Source organism: Oncorhynchus mykiss, chromosome 25, assembly GCF_057628025.1.
Source record: "Oncorhynchus mykiss isolate SJ-2025 chromosome 25, ASM5762802v1, whole genome shotgun sequence".
Classification (NCBI taxonomy): Eukaryota; Metazoa; Chordata; class Actinopteri; order Salmoniformes; family Salmonidae; genus Oncorhynchus; species Oncorhynchus mykiss.
Window position 1 is genome coordinate 18,633,994 of NC_143046.1, and position 13,542 is coordinate 18,647,535.

Genomic DNA, 13,542 nt, shown 5'->3' on the forward strand with positions numbered 1-13,542 from the left:
TAACGACTCTCTCCAAGCCAGTAACGACTCTCTCCAAGTCAGTAACGACTCTCTCCAAGCCATTAACGACTCTCTCCAAGCCAGTAACGACTCTCTCCAAGCCAGTAAAGACTCTCTCCAAGCCAGTAAAGACTCTCTCCAAGCCAGTAACGACTCTCTCCAAGTCAGTAACGACTCTCTCCAAGCCAGTAAAGACTCTCTCCAAGCCAGTAAAGACTCTCTCCAAGCCAGTAACTACTCTCTCCAATCCAGTAACTACTCTCTAAAAGCCTGTAAAGACTCTCTCTAAAAGCCAGTAACTACTCTCTCTAAAAGCCAGTAACTACTCTCTCTAAAAGCCAGTAACTACTCTCTCTAAAAGCCAGTTAAATACTCTCTCTAAAAGCCAGTAACTACTCTCTCTAAAAGCCAGTAACGACTCTCTCCAAGCCAGTAATGACTCGGCTCTAGAGCTGGAGCAGGGCCAGGTACTGTATGGCTTCTGTATACCTGCCCTACACAGGGAAATAGAGCTACCCTCCAGAAGACTTCCTCTTACTTATGTTTTGGCCTCTTCCTGAGATATCCTCTTTTCCTGTGTTGTAGGGAAGTGATATTCTCTTTTCCTGTGTTGTAGGGAAGTGATATTCTCTTTTCCTGTGTTGTAGGGAAGTGATTTTCTATTTTCCTGTGTTGTAGGGAAGTGATATTCTCTTTTCCTGTGTTGTAGGGAAGTGATATCCTAGAATGTGAGCCCACAGTCTCTTCACAGAGGGAAAACCATGAGACAGCAGCTGCCTCCTCTCCTCTACCTCTCCGTTCGGATAACCATGGAACGTGGGACAGCCACACCCCCAACCTCCGCACTACAGAGCCCTCTGACCTGCTGCATCCCAGACTCAGACTCCCCCGTCATGGTCAGTGCATAGGTGAGTTATCCTGTAGGGTGCGTTCCGAATGGCATCCTGTTCCCTATATAGTATACTACTTTTGACCAGGGCCCGTACTCCCTCCCTCCTGAGTTGTCAACCCCTGAGTAACCATAATGGGGTCACATGTATTAATTTATCCTTTACAAGAGGGAGGGTCAGGAAATGTAAGTCAAAAGTCGGATGAAGATGTTTTTGTCAAAGTGGAAGATATACCACCGCTGCAACATCCTGAAGTTAATGAGGCATTAGCTGATGATGCAAATCACAAATAAAGTGTCAATATATTAGCAATGTGACTGACTACTGATGCAGATGGTAATTAACACCTTTGTTGCTTTTTTCATAAAGTAAGAGATTCAAAAAAGTGAAACTGAAGATCAGAAAAGCACTTTGTCTATGATGGGAAAAACGGTATCAACAAGAAGTCTCAAGCTTGACTCTGACGATACAGGACAACTTCACAACAGTTGAATCAATTATTAAAGAAAACAACCATTCTGAAAACTGTTAAATCTCTTAAAAATAACTACAACTTTTCAATTACAGTAATCCCCAAGTTTGACACTTTTTTGAATTTTCTTCTTCCCTTGTGAGACAAACGTAGAATGTGATATATTAAACAAACCTGGTATAGTGAAAGTAAGATACTTTCATCCATGGGAGTGTCCCTGGCCTGGAGGCATGCCATTGTCTCATTCTTATCTTAACTTACAGCATGCATCGGCAAGGAACCTGTTTCCATATCAAAAACAAATCAATACATGATCAAATGTGAAACCTAGTGATTTGTCGGTGGTTGGCGGTTTATTAGAGATAAGGGTGGGTTTAGGACAGACTCTCCCTATATCTCTTCTGTGTCTGCTTTCACATTTACTGAAGCAATCCACTGTAATAAAGAAGAAAGAACAACTCTCTGATTACTCAACCATGTTTCTCATTCAAACTCTCGGGAATCAGTTTCTATGGCTACATTAATTCTGATACAGTTAGATATCTTTATCTTAACTAACCATGTTATTCTATGGTGGACTAAATGTATGTAGGTGCATTGGGATTTAAGTTCACAACATAAGGAAACATTTCTTTCCTTGTTTCTTCTGACAGCGCCTGTTTCAAATAATAATAACAATAATAACAATAACAATAACAATAATAATAACAGAGCCTGTTTCTAGTTCCCAAGTGCCAACTCTGTTGAACTTATTACCTCTATAGGCAATCACTTGTTCAGCAGCCCAGCAACATATGTCATGTGAAGTGGGGCTAGATGGGGCAGAGGTTCCAGGATGTTTTTCAGTACCTGATAATGTTCACTGCCTGCTGTTGTATTGGGCTGGTGATTGTGAAAGCACTGAGTCAGCCTTTATGGACCTCGAGGACATACTGTCCTGAACCTTTGGTTTGAATTAAGAGCTTTTTAGGATGATATGCATCCTTCCCTTAGTTATTCAGCTGTACAATTGTAGAAGAGCTGTCTCTCACTGTGCCTAGTGAATAATTTATTATTACATTTATTATTTTCCCCAAAATGTCCCCTTTAACTTTGTTTTAGTCTATAGTAGACAGAATATGTGCAGTAAAAGAGATGACTCATACTGATTACTCAGGAAAGTGTAGTCTTGCCCATGTTTAAATGCTATTTTATTTTTCTTTAACAAGCTTAAATATGTCATACAAAAAGCATTGACATAGCAAACATGAAATAAAACATTTTTCCTTGTGTGAAGAGAATGTGTAGGAACACACTGTTCTGACACTTGGTCTTGATGGGCACTGAATAAGTAGACGACTGCTTCAACAGGGGGCGGCAGGTAGCCTAGTGGTTAGAGAATTGGACTAGTAACCGAAAGGCTGCCCCTGAACAAGGCAGTTAACCCACTGTACCTAGGTCGTCATTGAAAATAGGAATTTGTTCTTATGCCTAGTTAAATGAAGGTACCTCTTTTTTTTTTAACACAGCAACATAAATGGTCAGACTTGTCATTTATCTGTCCATAACACCTCTGCCTGCCTTTCTGTTGACTCACAACATAATAATTCATGGTTGCCAGAGGAGAGCGTACAGTAGCAGACAGTACTGTGTTCCAATGTTGGGCTAGTGTGGTATATTTGATTAATTCCGTCAAAGTTTGCAAACTGTCTGTATCTAGTTTATTCACTAGATGTATCTCCATGTCTAATGATTTTCTGGTAGACCAGCCTGTTTCCAATAGTGTTCCATCTGTTTTGGCATCATCACTTATGAACACTCTTCTACTGTAGTTTTCTGGATCGACTCTGTTAATAAAAATGACTGTGCTTAGACTTTAAAATGCAATTAACCTGAACAGAAGTGGAATTGGTGCCACTATGTGTTTTTACTGTACACATCATTCAGAACTCTTTCTTCACCAGACTGAAATAAACACCCCTGGTCTTTGGTCTTTGAATAATTCAAACCTCACCATCCATGAACTGCAAGTTCTGTGAGTCGGAAAAGTGGTTATCAAGAGTTGTTTGTAGGAGTAACTTGTGATGAGTTGTTTTGCTGAAATGCTTGAGGGAACAGTGACACAGAGACACCTCTGATTTTCCTGTTGCTTTGAACAACTGCCTTTTAAGCAATTTATTGGGGTGATAGCCTACCCCAGTCAAACTTAGTACCTTTTGAAGTGTACAGTAATGAACTGTATCTGAGGCCAAAAACCTACCACAATCTAGAAACAGAATTACTTTCACATTTATGTCAGTTCATTCAATGAGACTCGTGCTTGATAAACCTACGTAGAGGAAAATAGGCTTTGGCAGAAGTTGGAACGTCACATTTCACCACAACAATAACTCTTATGGAGCTAGATCATGGCATCACTTCCTTGTTTTGTAAACCGTCTTACATTGTTTCTCCAACAGCTCTGAGACAGTTTCTCTCCTAGGAGTAAAGGGGATGTTATCTCTTAGCACCAAGGACTTTGTGTGCGTCTCAAATGTCACCCTATTTACTGCACTACTTTTGACCAGGGCCCTTGCACTCTAGGGAATAGGCTGCCATGTGGGATGCACTTGGATTTATGTTCCTAATAACCATAAGTATTCAAACCCTTTGCTATGACACTCAAAATTGAGCTCAGGTGCATCCTGTTTCCATTGATCATCCTTGAGATGTTTCTACAACTTGGAGTCCACCTGTGGTAAATTAAATGGATTGGACATGATTTGGAAAGGCTATATAAAAAGGCTTTATATATGTCTATATAAAGTCCCACAGTTGACAGTGCATGTCAGAGCAAAAACCAAGCCATGAAGTCAAAGGAATTGTCCGTAGAGCTCCGAGACAGGAGTGTGTCGAGGCAGAGATCTGGGGAAGGGTACCAAAAAATGTCTGCAGCTTTGAAGGGCCCCAAGAACACAGTGGCCTCCAAGGACACATTGGCCTCCATTAATTTTAAATGGAAGAAGTCTGGAACCATCAAGACTCTTCCCCGAGCTGGCTGCCCGTCCAAACTGAGCAATCGGGGGAGAAGGGCCTGGGTCAGGGAGGTGACCAAGAACCTGATGGTCACTCTGACAGAGCTCCAGAGTTCCTATGTGGAGATGGGATAACCTTCCAGAAGGACAAACTTCTCTACAGCACCACCAATCAGGCATTTATGGTAGAATGGCCACACGGAAGCCACTCCTCAGTAAAATGACATGACAGCCCGCTTGGAGTTTGCCAAAACGCACCTATAGGGCTCTCAGACCATGAGAAACAAGATTCTCTGTGCTGATGAAACCAAGATTGAGCTCTTTAGCCTGAATGCCAAGCGTCACGTCTGGAGGAAACCAGGCACCGATCATCACTTGGCCAATACCATCCCTACGGTGAAGCATGGTGGTGGCAGCTTCATGCGGTGGAGATGTTTTTCAGTGGCAGAGACTGGGAGACTAGTCAGGATCGAGGGAAAGATGAACAGAGCAAAGCACAAAGGCATCTTTGATGAAAACCTGCTCCCGAGCACTCAGGACCTCAGACTGGCGCGAAGGTTCACCTTCCAACAGGACAACGACCAAGACAACAGGCACACAGCCAAGACAACGCAGGAGTGGCTTCGGGAAAAGTACCTGAATGTCCTTGAGAGGCCCAGACAGATTCCGAACTGATTGGACGGAGAGACCTGAAAATATCTGTGCAGCGACGCTCCCCATCCAACCTGACAGAGCTTGAGAGGATATGCAGAGAAGAATGGGAGAAACTCCCAAATACAGGTGTGCCAAGCTTGTAGCATCATACCCAAGAAGACTTTTGGCTGTAATCGCTGCCAAAGGTGCTTCAACAAAGTACTGAGTAGAAAAGTGTCTGAATACTTATGTAAATGTGATATTTCCGTGGGGGTTTATACATTTGCAGAAATGTCTAAATATCTGTTTTTGCTTTGTCATTATGAGCTATTGTGCGTAGATTTACGAGGGGGAAAAACTATTTGATCCATTTTAGAATAAGGCTGAAACAAAATGTGTAAAAAGTGAAGGGGTCGGAATATTTTCTGAATGCACTATATGTGGCATCGATATGAGTCAATTATTCTAGTGTCAAAATGTACTACAAAGTGTAAATAGGATAATTTTGGTCATAGTCAGTCTCGTCTAAAACGGAGTTTGGAACATCTGTGCATCAAAACGGGTAAATGAAGGTTGGGTTTTGATTTGACAGTGTCCATTTGCCCACTAACATGGGGTGAACAGCTGCAGTGATTGCTCTCTATCCGATAGCATAGACCATTAGTCACCAACTGGTTGAAGTCCAAGGCATTCCTAGTCCATCACCAAAAATGTATTTTAAAAACCCAACGATAAAGCCTTGCAATCCTATTTTTTTATCAGTTCCGCACTGTTGGTGGTAGGTGCACTTGATTCAGCTGCCCTAATGCCGGGAAGGCAGTGTTCCCATTTTGAACCATTTAAAAATGTGTCTGAAGGTAGAACTCCGCCTACCCGGCAGGCCCAGAGAGCAAGTACAGATAGCTCAGATCACCATGTCTGCACAGTTTCCTCAAGCCATTGACTGTAAAAAGAAGCTTCGAACGCACAGCAAAGTTGATACTGTGAGATTTAAAAACGTTTAAATCCATGAATAGAGAGATACTCAGCGAATGCAGCAAAGAGCGGCTGTTTTTATGTGTAAGTTCATGTTTAAGTTGTTATTCAGCACTGTCAACACTTTGTTCAACACTTTTATAAGCCATAAAATGTGCATTCACCGCTTCTCCCTCCCTCCTCTCAAACTGACTATCAGATCCAGGCCATCAGTCCAGTAATTCAAAAAATAAGCAAATTATTACTTTCACTCAGCTGTACCTCACAAGTAATACAACAAATGATATATTATATATATATTATATTATATACCAAAAAAAAATCAATATAATTTCAAAATGGTCTGAGAAGAATAACATTGGCATGGCAATTCAAGCATAGCCAATATGCAGTGATAATGTATTGGGCCAATAGCCTACTGCACAAACCTCATTGCTACAAACTGTTTTTAATTGGTTAATGTTGCATAGGCGTACGTTTTTTTTACCTTTTGGAACTACCCATCCCGGATCCGGGAGAATTGTCATCAACTACACTAATTAGCATAGTGCAACGGTCAAAAAAATATTACTAGAAAATATTCATATTCATGAAATATAGTGAAACACAGCTTAGCCTTTTGTTAATCATCCTGTCATCTCAGATTTTGAAATTATGCTTTACAGCCAAAGCAAGACAAGCGTTTTTGTAAGTTTATCGATAGCCTAGCATAGCATTATGTCCAGCTAGCAGCAGGAAGCTTGGTCACGAAAATCAGAAAAGCAATCAAATTAAACGTTTACCTTTGATGATCTTCAGATGTTTTCACTGACGAGACTCCCAGTTAGACAGCAAATGTTACTTTTGTTCCATAAAGATTATTTTTATAGATAAATTTCCTCCGTTTGTTTGTCACGTTATGTTGAGAAATCCACCGGAAATAGCGATCACGACAACGGCAAAAAAAAAAATCTAATTATATCTATAATATCGACAGAAACATGGCAAACGTTTTATATAATCAATCCTCAAGGTGTTTTTCAAATATCTATTCGATAATATATCAACCGGGACAATTGGCTTTTCAGTAGGAGCGAGAGGAAAAATGACTACCTCTGTCTTTTACGCAAGAATCACTCTGAGAGCCCTCAGCTGGCCACTTACGCAATGTAGTCGTTTACGCTCATTCTTCAACATAAAGGCGTGAAACTATGCTGTAGACACCTTAGGGAATACGTAGAAAAAGGAATCTGGTTGATATCCCTTTCAGTGGCCAATAGGGGTGCATAGGAACACAACGGTTTCAAAACATGAGTCACTTCCTGATTGGATTTTTCTTAGGCTTTCGCCTGCAATATCAGTTATGTTATACTCACAGACAATATTTTGACAGTTTTGGAAACTTTAGAGTGTTTCCTATCCTAAGCTGTCAATTATATGCATATTCTAGCATCTGGTCCTGAGAAATAGGCGGTTTACTTTGGGAACATTATTTTTCCAAAAATAAAAATAGTGCCCCCTAGTTTCAAGAGGTTTTAAAATCTGAGTGATAGATCTCAGCTTGCATTTTGACTCAGAAAGTGATCTTTACACAGAAAAGGTTGGTGACCACTGGCATAAGACAGCAGCTCCAACTTTGTTTGCATAAGACAAAACGTCACACATTTTTTTACTTAAGAAATACTGCACCAAACATCTTAGATGTAAAATTATGCAGCTAAAACATAATTTTGGGGATTTTGAAGAAGTGAAATAGGCTTCCGCGTCTACGGTGTCTTATGGGGGACAAACATCATTAACCAAACGCGGAATCAGTCAGGAAACACTTCCAAGACTGAAATCACATGCGCCAATCGGTGTGTTCAGAGGCTCTTTAATCTCTCACACTCACATGTTGTTATTAAAGCGGTCACCTGTGGTGTGTAAGTTCATGTTTAAGTTAGAAAACCTCCACAAGCCATACAACCTCCATCAATTAGATGTCTCTCAGAACTTGGCTGTGACTGACAGAACTGATCTCCACAGTAGAGTATTTTATTCAACAGACTGAACCACTATTTTCTCATAGAATTCTTTGGAAGTTCACTTCACTCAGCAAGAACCCTCACCACCTTGTTCCATATTTACCTCTGGGAGTCTAACACTAATGTGAGTTTGCAGTGTACTTGATGGAGGGTGTGTCTGTCACTCCAGGCCATCCAGTTACCACGCTGTACAACCCATCTGCTCCTCATTGTTCATTCCATCAGATGAAGACTACATGAGGAGGAAAAGTTACTGTAGATCTGTCATGACAACTCAGTCTTAGGAATCTCACTGGAGGACATTTGTCATTGTGTACACTCCGATAAATGATGATGTCCTATCCCTAAAAATGTCCGTGTGGTTAGTTCTCCTACGTCCTCACAGTCCTGACATGCTGACAGTGACAGGTCCGTCTCTCTCTCTCTCTCGCTCTCTCACACCTTTATCTCTGTGAATCCCCAGTGATGAAGAGGGAGAATGTTGACTGTCCAACCCCCACCTGAGACTCATTTATCTAATGACAATTGTTTCCAGTATGTTTTGCCCCAATGTGTATTTTGTTATCAGAAGATCAGTTAATCATTTCCTTGCCATACTGTAATACCTTGAGCTAAAACTAAACAGTGCTTGGTGGTTCACTGATTGGTCCACATCATCAAAATGTGCACCAAGCACACATTTTACAAGATAAAAAAATTCATACTCGTTGGGACTAATCTAAATCACAGACTGATCTTATTTTTTCAATCCACAGCACTTAAAAAATCAAATAATTATGTAATAATGTTGCCAATCTCTGTCCATCTCTACAGGCCTCTCCTCCTCTTCTCTTGAAGCAAGCTAAAATTGGCAAGAGAAAAAATGCTATGGAGTAATAGTAATTGTAACAATTCTACATAAAAAAAAAAAATTATGTTAATGATTTCGATATATCATTTAGCCCTCAGTTTTTATCTGAAACAATTAACCCTAGTTGAAGCATTTGTTATCTGCATACGTTGAATGGGTAAAGTAAGGATAAGATGTCATGCAGAGAAAAGATAACCACAGAACGATTGGCGTGCATAAGAATGCATTCTTTAAATGAATCCAGTACTTCAGTTTCTGAAGACCTATCTCAAGATAACAACCTAAGCTTTTCTTATACTGTGTCATGTCCAATCAGTTATCCTTAACAGAAATAGCATGTTTTCTTTCTGTTCTCATTGAAGCATATTGCTGAACACTTGTCAACATTTGATGAGACTAACCATACAAATTTAGCTAAAATGTCAAACATGTATTCTCTCAGGCGGCTCACAGAGTTAACACTGAAGAACAGTGGAACATGTTCTGATCTATGTTCTGATCTACTGGCCTCTCTTTAATCCAGGGATAGAGCACTGGTATAGAGCCCTGTGAACAGCTAGGAGAGATGTCCAGCTGGCCTTTACCGGCCCAAAGCTAGTTAGACTAAGACCCTTTAACCAGCTCAGAAGATGATTTGCGGCTTAGGTTAATTACAAACAGGACTAAGAGGTGACTTATTAAAACAATGTCACATGGCATTAGGAGAAAATAGAATTAGATGGTCCCAGGGGGAAGCCCTAATCTTATTTGGATTCCAGTATACCAAGTTAAATCCCACACACAAGTCTGTCACAAGCCATTTACGCTCAGTTGTTCCCTCATTTCAACGTTTTGTCATGACAGACGTAAGATTCTCTGTGAGAGGGAGGGCACTGAAAGTCAAAGACAGCATGTTTGTGGTTGTCAGTGCATCCAGGGAGAGAGGGAGGACATCTGCTGTCATTCCATAGCTATGAGCCTCATGTTGTGAAGAAGTAGGGTTGGTGACTACAGTAGTGGCCGCATAAAGATGGCCTCGCTATAGAAGTGGGCAGCTCAGATATCCCACAGTTCCCAGGAGATGTGGAGAGCACAAAGCTCAATGGAGCTGAAGATGGGAAGTCATCAAACCAGGCCTCATGCCAGCCCATCAGCCCACTCAGAACAGTGTCATAGAGGGGAAGAGGCAGCAATCTGACAGGATCGTCTGACTGCCTGGAGGGAGCAGCATAATGGACTGTGACTCCGGCGCCCAGGGTTTCTGAGATTGATGTAGGCATATAAAAGTTTGAAATACTTTTGAGAGATACTTTTTCATAATAACAGTATATTGAAGACCAGTTACCCTAATAACAATTAGTGTTTATTGTGCTTTTATTATGATTTCATTTTATTAAGTTCATTATGCTTCAATGTGTTTTTTACATTTTTATTATGTAATGTGGATATGATTCTGAAGTCTACATAAATATACTGTATTTATATTTATTATGGATCCCCATTAGCTGCTGCCAAGGCAGCTGCTACTCTTCCTGGGGTCCAGCAAACACACACTGTAAGTGATGTTCTTGTTGTTCTCTTAGCCAGGCTTCTTTAACTACAACTTAGCGATTTGCAAAACGTTCCAAAATGATGGGTTAATATGTATCAGCCAGCACTGATACAGAGAAGCTGCAGGCACAGGTGTAGCAGCAATATTGATGTTACTCATATTGATGTTACACAGGAAACAGAAACTGCTTATTTACTACTTGATGTACTGTAGCTTCTTTGTAAACATGCTCAGTAAGGTTCTCCTAACTATATATCTTTGTCTGTAATGACAACAACACACAGCATATTGAAACAACAGGCTACTGTACAGAATGGTGTATTTCTTCATCATATTCATTAGCCTTTGAGGCAGTTAATGAAATGACAAGCCTGATAGACCAAGCAGGTCTTGTGAGCCCTGCCTGGACATGTCTCTCCTCTGACAGAATTCTCTACCACCTGTCTCTCCACCTTCCCTCTTTGATGGGTGTCTCAGCAATAATAGATATAACATTCTTTCAGATTACATTCTGTGTTCCAGACCCAGGATACTATTCCGTAAGAATGGGTCAATGAGACACCTAGAGGGGAAAAACATATTCTGGTGTGGGTTTCAGTTTTCAATGTGAAAGATCGTATTACCTAAAGCACAGAGCATCCTTACCTGGGTCCCCTTGAATGGGTTGGGCTGATATTGCCTTGAACTGCTGTGTGACTGTCTCTCATGGAGTAAGATATGTGCACAGAACTCCCTCTCATGTCAGGTGCCCCAGGGTGCATAGCAATGTGAAACTGCCATTGTGTTTTTACAAGGACAGCAGATATAGTCTAGTACCTGGCTAACATACATACTTCTCACTGGAGGGACTGGGAATGACTTTCTTCAGAGAAAGAAGTATCACATTATTATTTTATCAGCCTGTCTTCCTGTGAAAAAAAATATGGATAGACTGTATGAGGCAATATTCTCATTTAATAAATAATCCTAATTTCATCAGAAGAGCAAAACTTTCCCACAGGAATTATTTAAAATATGTATCTGTCACGGGCGTCCTCCTCTTCATCTGAAGAGGAGAGGCGAGAAGGATCGGAGGACCAAAATGCGGCGTGGTATGTGTTCATCTTGAATTTTAATAAAGAAAACACTGAACACTGAAACACACTATACAAAAACAATAAACAAAATAGCGACCGTGAAGCTACTGAGAACTGTGCTGACACAAGCAATCAACATAGACAATCACCCACAAACAAACAGTGCAACCCAGGCTACCTAAGTATGATTCTCAATCAGAGACAACTAATGACACCTGCCTCTGATTGAGAACCATACTAGGCCGAAACATACAAATCCCCAAATCATAGAAAAACAAACATAGACTGCCCACCCCAACTCACGCCCTGACCATACTAAATAAATACAAAACAAAGGAAATAAAGGTCAGAACGTGACAGTATCATGCTTTTCATGAAGGGAGGTGATACATGACAGCTCTAACACTTTCAGAGGTAATTATACAGGAGAAGAGATAACAACACAATTTGTATGACCTATTTGGGCTATTGCTTCTGACTAAAAGTTGCAATCGAAAATGTATTCTAAAAGGATAAACATGGGATATCACTTTGTAATGTTATATTAATGAATTGAAACATTTGTTCTCATGTTAGAATTGTACTCTTGATTTGAGCAATGCAAAGGGAAACGCCTCTACAACATACTGTACTGTACTACCACATACTGTACTACTACATACTGTACTGTACTACAACATACTGTACTGCACTACCACATACTGTACTGTACTACAACATACTGTACTGCACTACCACATACTGTACTGTACTACAACATACTGTACTGTACTACTACATGCTGTAGTGTACTACAACATACTGTACTGTACTGTACTACTATATACTGTGCTGTACTACTACATACTGTACTACTACGTACTGTACTACCACATACTGTACTGTACTACTACATACTGTGCTGTACTACTACATACTGTACTACCACATACTGTACTATTTGTAAATGATGTCTGAGTGTTGGAGTGTGCCCCTGGTGAGCCATGAATAACAAAATGGCACCGTCTGGTTTGCTTAAAGGAATTAAAAGTTACTTATAATTTTGATAAAAGTACATTTAAAACTAAATACTTTTTACTCAAGTAATATTTTACTGGGTGAATTTCACTTGAAGAATTTTCTATTAAACTGTACTGTACTACCACATACTGTACTATAACATAATGTACTGTACTACAACATACTGTACTGTACTACCACATACTGTACTACAACATACTGTACTGTACTACAACATACTGTACTGCACTACCACATGATGTAGTGTACTACAACATACTGTACTGTCCTACCACATGCTGTACTGTAAGACTACATACGATACTGTACTACAACATACTGTACTGTACTACTACAAACTGTACTACCACATACTGTACTACTACATACTGTACTACCACATACTGTACTGTACTACAACACACTATACTGTACTGCTACATGATGTAGTGTACTACAACATACTGTACTGTACTACTACATACTGTGCTGTACTACCACATAGCGTACTACAACATGCTGTACTGTACTACCACATGCTGTACTGTACTACCACATACTGTACTGTACTACTACATACTGTGCTGTACTACCACATACTGTACTACCACATACTGTACTGTACTACCGCATACTGTACTACCACATACTGTACTGTACTACAACATACTGTACTGCACTACCACATACTGTACTGTACTACAACATACTGTACTGTACTACTACATGCTGTAGTGTACTACAACATACTGTACTACTACATACTGTGCTGTACTACCACATACTGTACTGTTCTACAACATACTGTACTGTACTACTATATACTGTGCTGTACTACTACATACTGTACTACTACGTACTTTACTATCACATACTGTACTGTACTGCAACACACTATACTGTACTACTACATACTGTGCTGTACTACTACATACTGTACTACCATATACTGTACTACCACATACTGTACTACTACGTACTGTACTACTACATACTGTGCTGTACTACTACATACTGTACTACCACATACTGTACTATTTGTAAATGATGTCTGAGTGTTGGAGTGTGCCCCTGGTGAGCCATGAATAACAAAATGGCACCGTCTGGTTTGCTTAAAGGA